The 14577-nt window shown below is 43.1% G+C and overlaps 1 long non-coding RNA gene and 1 other non-coding gene across 4 annotated transcripts; both read left to right on the top strand.

The window, feature by feature from the left end:
* Positions 1-786: 786 nt before the first annotated feature.
* On the top strand, positions 787-14577 carry LOC144687151 (uncharacterized). 3 transcript variants are annotated; one of them, XR_013578087.1, is made up of 7 exons: positions 787-911; positions 2250-2996; positions 4619-4782; positions 6249-6363; positions 6448-6628; positions 9395-9700; positions 14097-14577. It is a non-coding gene; the product is annotated as an uncharacterized LOC144687151 (long non-coding RNA). The 3 variants fall into 3 exon arrangements; XR_013578084.1 differs by lacking the exon at positions 4619-4782 and having other exon boundaries at positions 860-911; positions 6249-6628; XR_013578086.1 differs by lacking the exons at positions 787-911; positions 4619-4782 and adding an exon at positions 1683-1818 and having other exon boundaries at positions 6249-6628.
* Positions 9837-9974, top strand: LOC144689177 (small nucleolar RNA SNORA5). The gene has a single exon (XR_013578588.1). It is a non-coding gene; the product is annotated as a small nucleolar RNA SNORA5 (small nucleolar RNA).

Below are 14577 nucleotides of genomic sequence, written 5' to 3'. Positions count from 1 at the left end.
AGAAGAATGAGAAGTGATCTTATTGAAACATATTGATGTCTCATATTGAAACACCCTGAGGGGACTTGACAGAGTGGATGCTTGAAAGGATGTTTCCCCTTGTAGGAGAGACCAGAACTAGGGGTCAGTTTAAAAATAGGGGGTGTCCCATTTAGGACAGAGGAGAAATTCTTTCTTTGGAGGATCATGCGTCTGTGAAACTCTCTTCCCCAGAAAGCATTAGAGGCAGGGTCATTGAATATTTTTAAAGCAGAGGTAGATACATTTTTGACTAACAAGGCAGTCAAAGGGTATTGGAAGGTAGGTTGGAAAGTGGTGTTGAAGCCACAATCAGATCAGCCATGATATCACTGAATGGTGATTTAATGGTTTTTTAATTTGATTTCGATCGATGACACAGGTTGTCATCCTAATTGACAGCAAACACAATTAGTCAAATGGTCTTCAATCTGGGCTGTAAACCTCTATACGGCACTGAAATATTCTGAAATTTTATGAGCAAGGGCTATTCCTAAGAATCAATTACGTGGAGGTTGACAATGTTCTTATTGATGAGGGTCAGTAGGACAGACAGTAGGGTAGCCAACCTGGCAGCCTAGTGCTGCGCGCGAGCACAGAACGGAGCGCATCATGGACGCGCTCGGGCACAGAACGGAGAGCATCATGGACGGGCGCGGGCGGGCACAGAACGGAGAGCATCATGGACGCGCTCGGGCACAGAACGGAGAGCATCATGGACGGGCGCGGGCGGGCACAGAACGGAGAGCATCATGGACGTGCGCGGGCACAGAACGGAGAGCATCATGGGCATGCGCGGGCACATCTATCTTTCTCTGCCTCGTTCTTCCTCCCTCAGGGGCCGCCATCATGGTCTGTCTGAGAGCTGTAATCCATTGGCATCCGCAAACAAGGTGAGTTGTTACCCGGGGATCATGCCGGCGACAGATAGAGCAGCGCCCCAACTACTGTCACGTCCCTGTATTTCCAGTTCACTAAATGGAAGTTAATGGATGTAATTAGATGAAGAAACAGGTGGTGATTATTGAAGTAATCGATGATATGGGGGGGAGGGGTAGAAGGGCTATTAAAACCTCAAGCTGTTATCCTGCTAATTCCTTCTAACACTGCTCCTTACAAGGTCACTCTCGGGACAGTTTTCGAACATGGTTTGAATTTTTAAACGGATTGGGAGTTTTCAAAAGATCCTTAGATCCCCTTCTGTTTTCTAACGCGTTTTATTCTTACCTACTTTAACGTGTGCTTTAGGTTTGGCGGTTAAACTTCCATCTATTATTTTTTCCTCATTTAAAAACCAGTAAATTTGGAGCCGTTTTAAATTTTTGTTCAGTTGGAACGGGGCCACAATGTCAATCACCGCTCCCCAACCAATCGCCATCGTTGACCCCGCCGCTCCAACCAATCGACACCGTTGACCCTGCCTCCTCTAGGCGCTGATTGGGTGTTAATTTCCGACCCCCCCGATTGGCAATCAACTCCTTTTCCTTTTACAGAACTAAAACGCGACCAAAGTTAAACGTTAAAGAAAGACAGTTAAAGATCTTTCTTTGTTTTGGTTTTGTATAAAGGTTGATTTTTTAAAAAAGATTTTTTAGTTGTTTTGAAAGGATTGGAATTTGGAATGCCCTGAAGTTGTGTCATCGCTGTACTGACTGCAAATTGCCTCCAGCAGCGCACACATGATGCATCCATTCCCTTAAGTAGACGTAAAAGTGCAAGTTACACTGAATTGAATGTGCCAGAACTGCAGCATATGGGAGTTTATGGAGAGCATTGTATATCCAGACAACCATGCCTGTGGTAAGTGGATGAAGCTTGAGCAACTTTGGCTCAAGAGTTGTTGAACTGGAGTCGGGGGTGCAGGCGTTGCAGAGCGTCAGGGAGGTGGAAGAGTTAACCTGGACAGCGCAGGACTTGAATTGGTCAGGGACAGGAGGGTGTGACTACAAGCCACGCAGGTATGGGGATCCAGGATGCAGTGATGGAGGAGCCTTGACTTTGACCAATAGGTATGAGGTATTTGCTACCTATGTGGATGAGGACAAGGACTGCAGTGTGGATGACCATAGCACCATGGTGCAGGAAGCCATTAAAGTTGAAGGGTAGTGGGCGTGAGTGTGACAAGAAATGTGGTAGGGGACAGTATAGTCAGGGAGAGATATACTGTTACATTGAACCGAAGAATAGTTATATTGGACTTGGAAGCATTAGCTGTATCTCTCTCTCCACAGATGCTGCCAGACCTGAGGTTTTCCAGCATTTTCTGTTACTATACTGGAAAATAGTTTTTCCAACAGCTCCCATAGCACAACACTTTTTAACCATTGATTAAGGTCAATCTTGCCTATTTCCATACATTGCGAGGCCCCTTTTGACAAAGGCGACGAAATTCATCATCACTGCCGATGTGCCAATTCAGCGTTTGGCCACCTGAAGGCAAGAGCCTTTGAGGATCAGGATCTTAAATCCAAGACTAAGGTCATGGTTCACCAGGCCGTAATGATCTCCACACTCCCACTTATGTCTCTGAGGCTTGGAAAACCTGCACCAGGCACCTCAAAGCACCACTGGAAGTGTCTGCAAAAGATCCTCCAAATCCAGTGGCAAGAAAGGCAGTGGAACAGCAAGGTCTTCTCCCAACCCAACATGCCCGATATTGAGGCGCTAATCACTTAAAGCCACCTCCACTGAAACACTTTAGGAATGTCCTCAAAGCACACCTGAAGAGGTCGGATGTCCCATGTCCCCATCGAACAACAGAGAATCTTCATCTGGAACATGCAGAGGCGAAGTCAACGCAGTTGAGAAAGTGCAAAAAACTACCAGACAACTCATTTAACTGACCCTCCAAGCAACACCTAACTCACATGGGGCAGAGTCTGCAGATGCTTTGGACTTAACCACCTCAGAATCCATCGGATTGGAGTAGAAGCAAGTTATCCTCAAACAAGGGAGTGCCTAAGAAGAAAAAGTGACTGGTAAGTTTATCAAAATTGATTTTTTAAAAATTCATTCATGGGATGTGGGCATCACTGGCTAGCCCAGCATTTAATGCCCATCCTTAATTGCCCTTGAGAAGGTTGTGTTGAGCTGCCTTCTTGAACTGCTGCAGTCCATGTGGTGTAGGCACACCCATAGTGCTGTTAGGGATGCAGTTCCAGGATTTTGACCCAGTGACAGTGAAGGAACGGCAATACATTTCCAAGTCAGCATGGTGAGTGGCTTGGATGGTGGCATTTTGGAAGGTGCTAAGGAGGCTTGGTGAGTTCATGCAGTGCATCTTGTAGATGGTACACACTGTGTGACTGTGATGGAAGGAGTGAATGTTTGTGGACGGGGCGCTAATCAAGCGGACTGCTTTGACCTGGATGGTGTCAAGCTTCTTGAGTGTTGTGGGAGCTGCACTCAGCCAGGCAAATGAAGAGTATTCCATTGCACTCCTACTTGTGCCTTGTAGATGGTGGACAGACTTTGGGGAGTCAGGAAGTGCGTTACTCGCCTCAGGATTCCTAGCCTCTGACCTGTTGTAGCCACAGTATTTATATGGCTAATCCAGTTCAGTTTCTGATTAATGATAACCACCAGGATGATTCACTGATGGCAATACCATTGAATGTCAAGGAGTGATGGTTAGATTCTGGTCATTGCCTGGTGAATGTTACTTGCCACTTATCAGCCCAAGCCTGGATATCGTCCAGGTCTTGCTGCATTTGGACATGGATTACTACAGTATCTGAGTTGTCATAAATGGTGCTGAACATTGTGCAATCATCAGCCAACATCCCCTTTTCTGACCTTTATGATGGAGGGATGATCAGTTTATGCAGTATTTTTTTATATTTAGTGATTTATTTTATTTTGCAAGTAACTTGAGCTAGGAATGCATGGTGTTGCACATGTATGGTACAGTATTTCAACTTGTAAGTTTTTTCTGTGTGAAAAGTGTCTGGAGGAACTTAATTCTGGTTATAACATTGATTCCTATGGGAAGCTATGATTTACTTAAAGTCACGCTTTTCAGGAACGCAACTATAACTTTGTGAGGACTTACTGTACCAAAAATAGAGGATAACCAAGGACCTAATATTAGCCATGATTGAATGGTGGAGCAGAGTCAATGGGCCGAATGGCCTAATTTCTGTTCCTATGTCTTATGGTCTAATATGAGTGAGGAGCTTAGAAATAATTAATATCAGCAAAGAAATAATTAATATCAGCAAAGAAAAAGTATTGGAGAAATTTAAGGAACTAAAAACCAACAAATACCCATGATCTGTAGGACCTGATGACCTACATCCTAGGATTCTAAAAGAGATAGCAGCAGAGATGGTGAATAGTGAGTTTCCAAATTTCCTAGGTTCTAGAATGGTCCCAGCAGAGGGAAGGTTAGTAAATGTAACAGTGCTATTCAAGAAAAAAGGGAGAGGAGAAAAGACAGAATTACAGGTCAGTTAACCTGGCATCAGTCATCAGGAAAATGCTGGAATCTATTATTAAGGAAGTCTTAACAATACACTTAGCAAATTATTGTATAATCAGATATATCATCAACATGGTTTTATTGAAAGGAAAATCATATTCACTTCTCTCACTTTTCCAGAACCACTTTATCCAATTCAGGTTTGCGTGGTGTCGGAAGATGGTTGTGGTTGTTGGAGGTCAGTCATGTCAGCTCCAGGACATCACTGCAGGAGTTCCTCAGGGTAGTGTCCTTGGTCCAACCATCTTCAGCTACTTCATCAATGACCTTCCTTCCATCATAAGGTAAGAAGTGGGGATGTTCGCTGATTGTGCAATGTTCACCATTCATGACCCATCAGATACTGAAACAGTCCATGTCCAAATGCAGCAAGACCTGGACAATATCCAGGCTTGGGCTGACAAGTGGCAAGTAACATTTGTGCCCCACAAGTGTCAGGCAATCACTATCTCCAACAAGAGAGAATCCAACCATTGCCCCTCGATGTTCAGTGGCGTTACCATCACAGAATCCCCCACTATCAACATTCTGCAGGTTACCATTGACCGGAAACGGAACTGAACTAGCAATATAAATATTGTGGCTACAAGAGCAGGTCAGAGGCTAGGAATCATGCGATGAGTAACTCACCTCCTGACTCTCCGAAGCCTGCCCACCATCTACAAGGCACAAGTCAGGAGTGTGATGAAATACTCTCCACTTGCCTTGATGAGTGCAGCTCCCACAACACCCGAAGCTTGACACTGTCCAGGACAAAGCAGCCCACTTGATTGGCACCACATCCACAAACATTCACGCCCTCCGCCACCGACATACAGTAGCAGCAGTGTGTACCATCTACAAGATGCACTGCAGGAATTCACCAAGGCTGCTTAGACAGCACCTTCCAAACTCACGACCACTACCATCTGGAAGGACAAGGGCAGCAGATAGATGGGAACACCACCACCTGGAAGTCCTACTCCAAGCCACTCACCATACTGACGTGGAAATATATCGCCGTTCCTTTACTGTCGCTGGGTCAAAATTCCGTAACTCCCTTCCTGTCAGCACTGTGGGTGCACCTACACCACATGGATTGCAACGTTTCAAGAAGGCAGCTCACCACCACCTTCTCAAGGGATGGGAAATAAAGGCTGGCCCAGCCAGCGAAGCCCACATCCCACGAATGAATGAATTTTTTAAAAAAAAGTCAAATGGGGGTGTTAACGGAAATTTGAGTAAGTTCAGTTTAAAGTAAGAGTTCATCGAACTTTTAATATCCTTACTGTAACTGACTTTTTAAGACTAATTATTAGTATTTATGTTCAAGTTTTATTTAGTACAGTTCTTTTGGTTTAAACCATGAATTTTGTGACTTCATTCTTTTAGTAAATAGATGAGTTTTCAGACTTCTAAAAAAAATCTTACTGGTCTCTATCGAGATCATAACAGGTTGCAGAAGAGATTTACTCGAACTCTACTAGAGATTCAGGCGTTCAGTCATAATGGAGAGACTAAAAAGTTATGCAGCAATTTAAGATCTGGAATGCACTGCCTGGAAGGGTGGTGGAAGCGCATTCAGTGGTAACTTTCAAAAAGGAATTGGATAACCATTTTAAGGGGAAATTTTACAGGACTATGTGGAAAGAGGAGAATTGAATTAATTGGTGTGTTCAAAGAGCTGACATAGACATGATAGACTCGATGCTGTACCATTTTATGATCCTTCTGGTACTGTCTGCTGCATCTGTATTTCATCTGTCCACAGATCTTTATCATAAATTTCAAGAGTAGGAGGGGCAGGGAAGACTGCAAAATTGATCGAGAAGCTGGATATCAAACTCGACTCTGAAGACAGACAAGGAGGCAGACCTTAACTTAAGGTAACCTCTGTAATATCACCCACCTCTGGCCCTGCCTCAGCCCATTTGCTGCCGAAACCCTCAATCATGCTTTTTTACCTCCAGATTCAATTATTCCAATGCTGTACTGATTGACCTCCCTAGCACAGGCAGTCAGCAGCACCTAGAGGAGAGTGCGAGAGGAAGACTCTGAGCCAGGCAGTCAGCAGCACCTAGAGGAGAGTGCGAGAGGAGCTATAAAAACAGCACGAGAAGCGGCAAGAGTTCCAGACCAGAGGTAACTGAGGTGAGGAGGTGTTCCTTTTCTTTTCTATCTTTCCTCAGAAAGAAAAGCGGCAGCCTTGGTAAGTAGGACCTGGTGAGTGAATTAGAAAATGTAATATTTTTAAAACAAGTAGCTATACTTGGATTCAATTGCGAAGCCTCAGGAATAAGGAAAATTTAGGGCCAATATAATAAAGTAATATAAATAGTCTAAAGTAGAATAAAGTTAACGTGCGGAGAAGTGTGAGGTAATGAATTTTGATAGGAAGAACATGGACAGACAATATAAAACAAGGGGTGAAATTTTGAAGTGGGTGCAGGAGCAGAAAGACCTGGGTGTATATGTGCATAGATCATTGAAGGTGGCAGGACAGGTGGAGAGAGCAGTTAATAAAGCATATAGTATCCTGGGCTTTATTAATAGGGGCAAGGAGGTTATGCTGAACTTATATAAGACACTCGTTAGATCTCAGCTGGGCTATTGTGTACAGTTCTGGGTGCCACATGTAGGAAGGATATGAACACATTGGAGAGAGTACAAAAGAGGTTTACAAGAATGGTTCCAGGAATGAGAAACTTCAGCTATGAGGATAGATTGGAGAGGCTGGGACTGTTCTGTTTGGAGAGAAGGCGGCTAAGAGGAAATTTGATAGAAGTGTTCCAAATCATGAGGGGGCTGGACAGAGTAGATAGGGAGAAGCTGCTCCCGTTCATAAAAGGATCAAGAACGAGAGGGCACAGATTTAAAATGATTTGCCAAAGAAGCAAATGTGACGTGAGAAAATATTTTCCCCACATTGAGTGGTCCGGGTCTGGAATGCACTGCCTGGAAGTGTGGTGGAGGCAGCCTCAATCGAGGCATTCAAGAGGGCATTAGATGATTATTTGAATAGAAACAATGGGGGAAAAGGCAGGGCAGTGGCACTAGATCATAATACTCACTTGGAGAGCTGATCCAGACACGATGGGCCGAATGGCTTCCTTCTGTGGCATTAAAATTCTTTGATTCTGTTATTTTTATTCTCAAATTTGTCCAATACTTTGCCTTTATCCTAACTATTACCAAGTCCAATTCATCTATCACCCCTGTTGCTCACTGACCTATGTTGACTTCTTGTCTAGTAATGCCTCAATTTTAAGTTTAACATCATCTTGTCCAAATACTCCAATGGCCATGCCCCATTCTATTTCTGTATTCTAATCCATCCCTCCAACCATCCCTAGAACTCAGCTTTTCTCCAACTCTGGCCTCTTGTGAATCTGCCACTTGCACCTTCAGCAAAAAAGCACCCTAAGTTCTGGAATTTGATCCTTAAACTGCTCTACCTCTTTCCTCTATGATTTGCTTGAATAGTTGAATCCTAGATATGACTACAGCAGATATGGTAACCTTTTATCGGAACTGCTCTGTTCTCTTCACTAATGCTGATTGACCTGCTGAATGTTTTCAGTTTTTGTTTTATTTCTAGCATCTTTAGTGTCTCTTGTTTGGATCCTGAATGTGTTTGGGAAGAAATTAGTAACGTTAAATATGGTATTTGGTTACCAACATCGAACAAAATGTGCATGCATGGGCCCAGCTGGCCTACCACATTAGTCAATGCACTGACCACTAAATCTTTGAGAGCCAACCATTAAAATACTTGACACTAAAAATGACACAAAAAATCTAAGGTAGTAAGAAACTAGCCTTTATAAGAGTCTGAGCTCTAAGAAACGGACTTCTTAAAGACTGAGGTGCTTAAATAGAAGAAAAAAATACTAAAAGCATGGAATTAATATCCATCTAAATCTAAAACACAATGGAAACAACCATCAAGTGAAATTATCAACAACAGCAAAACAAAGTAACCTAACACTTGCCTGTTAACCACCAATCCACTCCTCCTGTGGCAGTGACATCTCTTTTTTGAATTTCTTTCTCTGTTCCAAATCTACTTGCGCTCTGACTCTGACATCCTCATGCTTGCTCTGTCTCTGCCACTGGTTCTTCCCTTTTTATTTGCTGTCCTCTCATGCCGTTTCCCCTCTGGCTTGCTCTCTCTGACTCTTTGCCACCAATTCTCCAGCTTTTATCCAGTGTTGGCTGTTCTGTTTACCATCAGGCAAGCTGTCATCACTTACTGACTGCTGCTATTTCTCCCTCTTTTATCTGTCGTCTCACTCACTGACCCTCTCCCACTGGTGTTCTCACTTTTATCTATTGGCCTCTGCTACTGTTTCTCTTCAGGTTCACTCTCTCTCTGCTCTCATAGACTTTCTATGCAGTCGGTTCTGCTTTTGTTTGCTGTCCTCTCACACTGTTTCCTCTGATGCTCACTTACTTTGTTCTCACTCACATCCCCATACTTGTTCAGTATCTCCACAAGTTGGAAATTACCCTAGGCCTATGCTTGTAAACCGAATAGTTTGTTATGAGGATCAAAGTTAACTGTCTGGCAGTGGGTTATCACTTCAACCAATATGAGGAAAAATTAGATGGAAGGCTTTAAGGAGACATTTATCCTTGCAAAACTAAAAGTAATTTCTTTGTTTTGAATTGAACATTGACAAATCTCACTGTGTATGCTTGAGTGAATAAATAACCACGCAGAGGTTTTAGTATTTTTGGATGGGATGAGAATGCTGTTAACGTATTTTTTCTTTGCACCACAAGAGCTTTTCACACAAGCTGGTTGGACTGTCAAACAGAGAAGTTACTAACTTGTGTTTCTATTGTAAATGTTAACTAATGAATATGGATTATTTATCTGTTGTATTCTGACGTTTTAAAATTTTCTCTTAACAGAACTCTGACCAGGTTGTGTCTTAATGTGAGACAGCACGTGAAGAGCCAGCTCTATCTATCCAAATCTCCGAACAAGCACCATACGCTGTACATGAAGGCTCACACCTTCCCCAGTGCACGGACTTTGACAAGGAGGGTATGTCCGTTCGTCAGGGGTTGAAGCAGCGCACCAGGTACCTGCTAAGAAACCTAAATGGGATGTTTCTAAGGCACACAAGATCTGAGGCTTTGGACCTGATGGCACAGGCCCCAGTATTCTGGTTGACATTACCAAGGGAGTTCAAAATCAGGACAGTATTATGGCAGGTTTCCAGTGGACAACCAAGGAAGTAAGTTCTGATGGTACAATGTACTGTAATGGGAAATATAAACTATGAAGAGAGTTGATAGTGAGGAACAGAAGAGATCAAAGTGGGCACGGGATGGATTAAAATTCTGACAATGCAGTCGTGTACGTTTCTGTGTATTCTCTCTGTGATAGTCTACACTCTGAAATGGCTGCTGATAGTAAACATGTAGCTCATGGGCCTCTATGCTCTGACTTGTATACATGGAGGATAATAATATGCTACAAACAAAATATTAGGTTTTTAAAATAATTTTGCTAAATCTGGATTTAGCTTGTCAACCTTCAAATAATTTAACTTGACAGAAGAACTCTTCACATTTCAATCACTAAATATCACAATATTCTGATTGTTATTTCTAGCAGTTTTTGGAATGGTTTTAATTTCATAAATCAGTTCAGTATAATGTAATGATCAGTGTATATTTTCACACTATACTTAGTTGAGTTACAAAATTGCCCATTTACACACTGGCATGTAGATTTCAATTCCTAGCTTCCTCAGCAATGGTTATTGTTTAAGACATGACAGAAACTGATTATACCCACTGGCTATAAAATTGATTGGAAAGATAATTAAATTCCTGTGGTTTTAAGAAAGAAACTTTACCCAATTATAGTGGGTTATTTTTGGTCATTTATAATCCATCAGTACAGTTACAGATTCCTTCCTCTGAACTTGAGTTGTCAGGAAAGAGTTTTTTTCATTGTTTCTGCTGAACAACAGCATGTGATGTGTATTGAATTTAAAATATGTGCTATCTCCTGAGTGGCTGTATGAATGGAGCCCTGCAGAGGAGGCTCTGGACCTCTAGTGTATTATCCTTCCATAACAAAGGCTGTTTTCTAGGGTGTTCTGTGTGATGAAAATATGCATGTTTCAAGGTTTGACATTGCTTGCTGTTGTCATTCACCGTGGTGGTGGCCAGATTATCACAACAGCCAGAGTCCTGTTCGCCTGTGTATTAACCGCACAACCCAAACTTATGGTACTGATCTATCTAGTGGATATCCAGATACAGCCCCTCCTCTTCAAGAGAGCTGAACTACACCAGTATGATTGAGATACATTCAGTACACTTGAGATAGTGGACAACCTAAGATGCAAGAGTAGACCATCACTGTTAGTTAAAATTCAGGATCTTCTGGAAGCTTTTCATTCACTTGTTTGGTAGCGGTTTGCACAGACTAAAACTCAGTAATCAGCGTGGGTATCACTCCTATCAAATCAGCCGCAAAGTAGCCATTCCCCAGAATTGGATTGAATAATCAATTACTGTATTTGTTCACTGATTAAAATTGATTAATGAGCCATACTCCACTAAGTAGCGGACTTTATGAATGTCAGATATTCTGTTTAATAGCTTCAATAGACTGAGCTAAAACAGGCAGAAATATCTTGAGCAAAAGACAATTGCCAGCACAGGAGATGCAACACTTGCCTTTCAGCTCCTCAGTTGCTGCTAACCAGTACCCAAAACACCACTTCCAGCTGAATCAGCTATTTACTTGTACTTTCAGTTTAGGATTCTATATTCATTGCTCATGATGCAGTCTCCACTACATTGGGGAGAACAAATATAGATTGGATGACTACCTTGCGTGACTCTGAGCTTCTGGTCACTTGCCATTTTAATTCTCCGCCTTACTTCCAGTCTGAGCTGTCTGTTCTCTGCCTGCTACCTTGTTCAAATGGAGTTCCAGGAACAGCACCACAACCAACAGATCAGATCTAACGTGAACATCTAAACATTTTTAAGATCTAATCTCTGCAGTCCTGCCATATCCAGTCGTGATGACGTTGGACAATTAAACAACTCTCACTGGAGGAGGATGCTGCAGAAATATCCCCATTCTCAATGATGGTAGAGCCCAGTGCAAAAGATGAGGCTGAATTATTTGCAATAATCTTCAGCCAGAAGGGCCAAGGTGGATGATCCATCTCCTCCTCCGGAGGTCCCCAGCATCACAGATGCCAGTCATTAGCTAATTCAATTCATTCCACATGATATCAAGAAACAGCTGAAGGCACTGGATACTGCAAAGGCTATGACAACATTCCGGCAATAGTACTGATGACTTGTGCTCCAGAACTTGCTGTTTTCCTAGCCAAGTTGTTCCGGTACAGCTACAACACTGGCATCTACCCAACAATGTGGAAAATTGCCCGAGTATGTCCTGTACACAAAAAGCAGGACAAACCCAACCCGTCCAATTACCACCCGTCAGTCTACTCTTGATCATCAGTAAAGTAATGGAAGGGGTCATCAACAATGCTATCAAGTGGCACTTGTTTAGCAATAACCTACTTACTGCTCAGTTTGGGTTCCGCCTGGGTTACTCAGCTCCTGACTTCTTTACGGTCTTGGTTCAAACATGGACGAAAGAGCTGAACTCCAAAGCTGAGGTGAGAATGACTATGCTTGACATCAAAACAGCATTTGACCGACTGTGGCATCAAGGAGCCCTAGCAAAACTGGAGTCAGTTGGAATTGGGAGGGGAAAATTCTTTGTTGGTTGGAGTCATACCTAGCACAAAGGAAGATGGTTGTTTTTGTTGGAGGTCAATCATCTCAGTTCCAGGAGTTCCTCAGGGCAGTGTCCTCGGCCCAACCACCTTCAGCTGCTTCACCAATTACCTTCCTTCATAAGGTGAGAAGTGGGATTTTTAAAAAATTCATTCTTGGGATGTGGGCCTCGCTGACTAAGCCAACATTTATCGCCCATCACTAACTGCCCTTGAGAAGGTGATTGTGAGCTGCCTTCTTGAACTGCTGCAGTCCATGTGGTATAGGGACAGCCACAGTGCTGTTAGGGAGTTCCAGGATTTTGCCTAGCGACAGTGAAGGAATGGCGATATATTTCCAAGTCACGATGGCGAGTGGCTTGGAGGAGAACTTGGTGGTGTTCCCTTTGTCTATGCTGCCCTTGTCCTTCTAGATGGTCGTGGTTTTCCAGTTGGTGTTCCCCTGTGTCTCTGCCCTTGTCCTTCTGGATGGTAATGGTTGTGGGTTTGGAAGGCACTGTCTAAGGAGCTTTGGTGAGTCGCTGCAGTGCACCTTGTAGATGGTACACACTGCTGCCACTCTGATGGCGTTCACTGATGATTGCACAATGTTCAGCATCATTTGCAACTCTGCAGATACTGGAGCAGACCATGTCCAAATGCAGCAAGACCTCGACATTATCCAGGATTGGGCTGATAAGTGGCAAGTAACATTGCCCAGCACTTGTGTGGTGGGAATGACCATCTCCAACAAGAGCGAATCTAACCATCTCGCTCCTTCACATTCAATAACATTACCATTTCTCTGCTATCAACATCCTGGGGGTTACCATTGACCAGAAACTGAACTGGATTGGAATGCTGTGGCTACAAAAGCAGATCAGAGGCTAGGAATCTGTGACGAGTAACTCGCCTCCTGACTCCCCAAAGTCTGTCCACCATCTACAAGGGCATAAGTCAAGAGAGTGATGGAATACTCCCCACTTGCCTGGATGAGTGCAACTCCAACAACCCTCAAGAAGCTTAATATCATCCAGGACAAAACAACCTGCTTGATTTGGCACCCCATCCACAAATATTCACCCCGTCTTCACCGACGCACAATGGCAAGATGCACTGCAGGAACTCACCAAGGTTCCTTAGACAGCACCTTCCAAATCCATGACCACCACCATCCAGAAGGACAAGGACAGCAGATACATGGGAGCATCACCACTTGGAAGTTCCCTCCAAGCCCTCCACCATTCTGACTTGGAAATATATCGTTGTTGCTTCACTGTCGCTGGCTCAAAGTCCTGGAACACTCTCCTTAACAGCACTGTGGGTGTACCTGTACCACAGGGACTGCAGTGGTTCAAGCAGCTGGCTCACCACCGCCTTCTCAAGGGTAATTAGGGATGGACAATAAATGCTGGCCCAGCCAGCAATCCCCACATCCCATGAATGAATTTAAAAAAGCAGAGTCACATGTAGGCCAGATCAGGAAAGGGTGGCAGATTTTCTTCCCTATAGGGCATTAGTGAACCAGATGGGTTTTTACAACAATGGTTTCATGGTCATCATTAGACTGTTAATTCTAGATTTTTATTGAATTCAAATTCCACCAATAGCCATGGTGGTATTCATACCCAGGTCCCCAGAGCTCTCCAGCAACAATACCACTACATCATCGCTTCCCTAATGCTAGCATTAATCAGTAAGGAGAAAATTGAGGAAGATGGTGAGGTGGAAATTTTTCTGAATAGGGTGCTTTAAAAAACTGCATTCTATGTAATGGAATGATAGAGGTGATTCTGTTCATTTCAAGCTCACAACTAGGGGATTATTTTACTTTTGTTATTCTTAACCAGGTTTTACAGCTGGCTTTGATCGCTGGTAGACCTTACCTGGAGACTCCATTGCAACAGCCTCACAGATCATTGCAAGAGACTCGCAAGTGCCTGAAGGAGGGTATCCTAGCCTTAGAAAACTTCTTGGACATGTTGTAAAATCATTGCCTGCGTCTTGTATATGTCTTGCCTATATTAGCACTTTAATCTTAAAAGCATTACTCACCAAGAAGGGCATAATTTTAATCGAAGATACGGGAGGGACTAATTAATATGAAACGTATTTAACATTTATGGTTTAAAAGTTCACCATATTAAATTATAAAACCTGTTAAAGCTATCTGTTGTGTTGTTGATTTATGCTCCTCACACCAATTAGAGGAGATTTTTGGAGTTTTGATAGTTCATCCTCTCAGTTAGTTGAATCAGTGTCCCTATCAATCACTTGTCTGTTAAAACGTCTTACAGAATAAAATTCCTTGAACACTCTTGTCTTAATCCT

Source organism: Cetorhinus maximus, chromosome 1 (genome assembly GCF_964194155.1).
Source record: "Cetorhinus maximus chromosome 1, sCetMax3.hap1.1, whole genome shotgun sequence".
Classification (NCBI taxonomy): Eukaryota; Metazoa; Chordata; class Chondrichthyes; order Lamniformes; family Cetorhinidae; genus Cetorhinus; species Cetorhinus maximus.
This window is presented reverse-complemented; position numbering and strand designations above follow the sequence as displayed.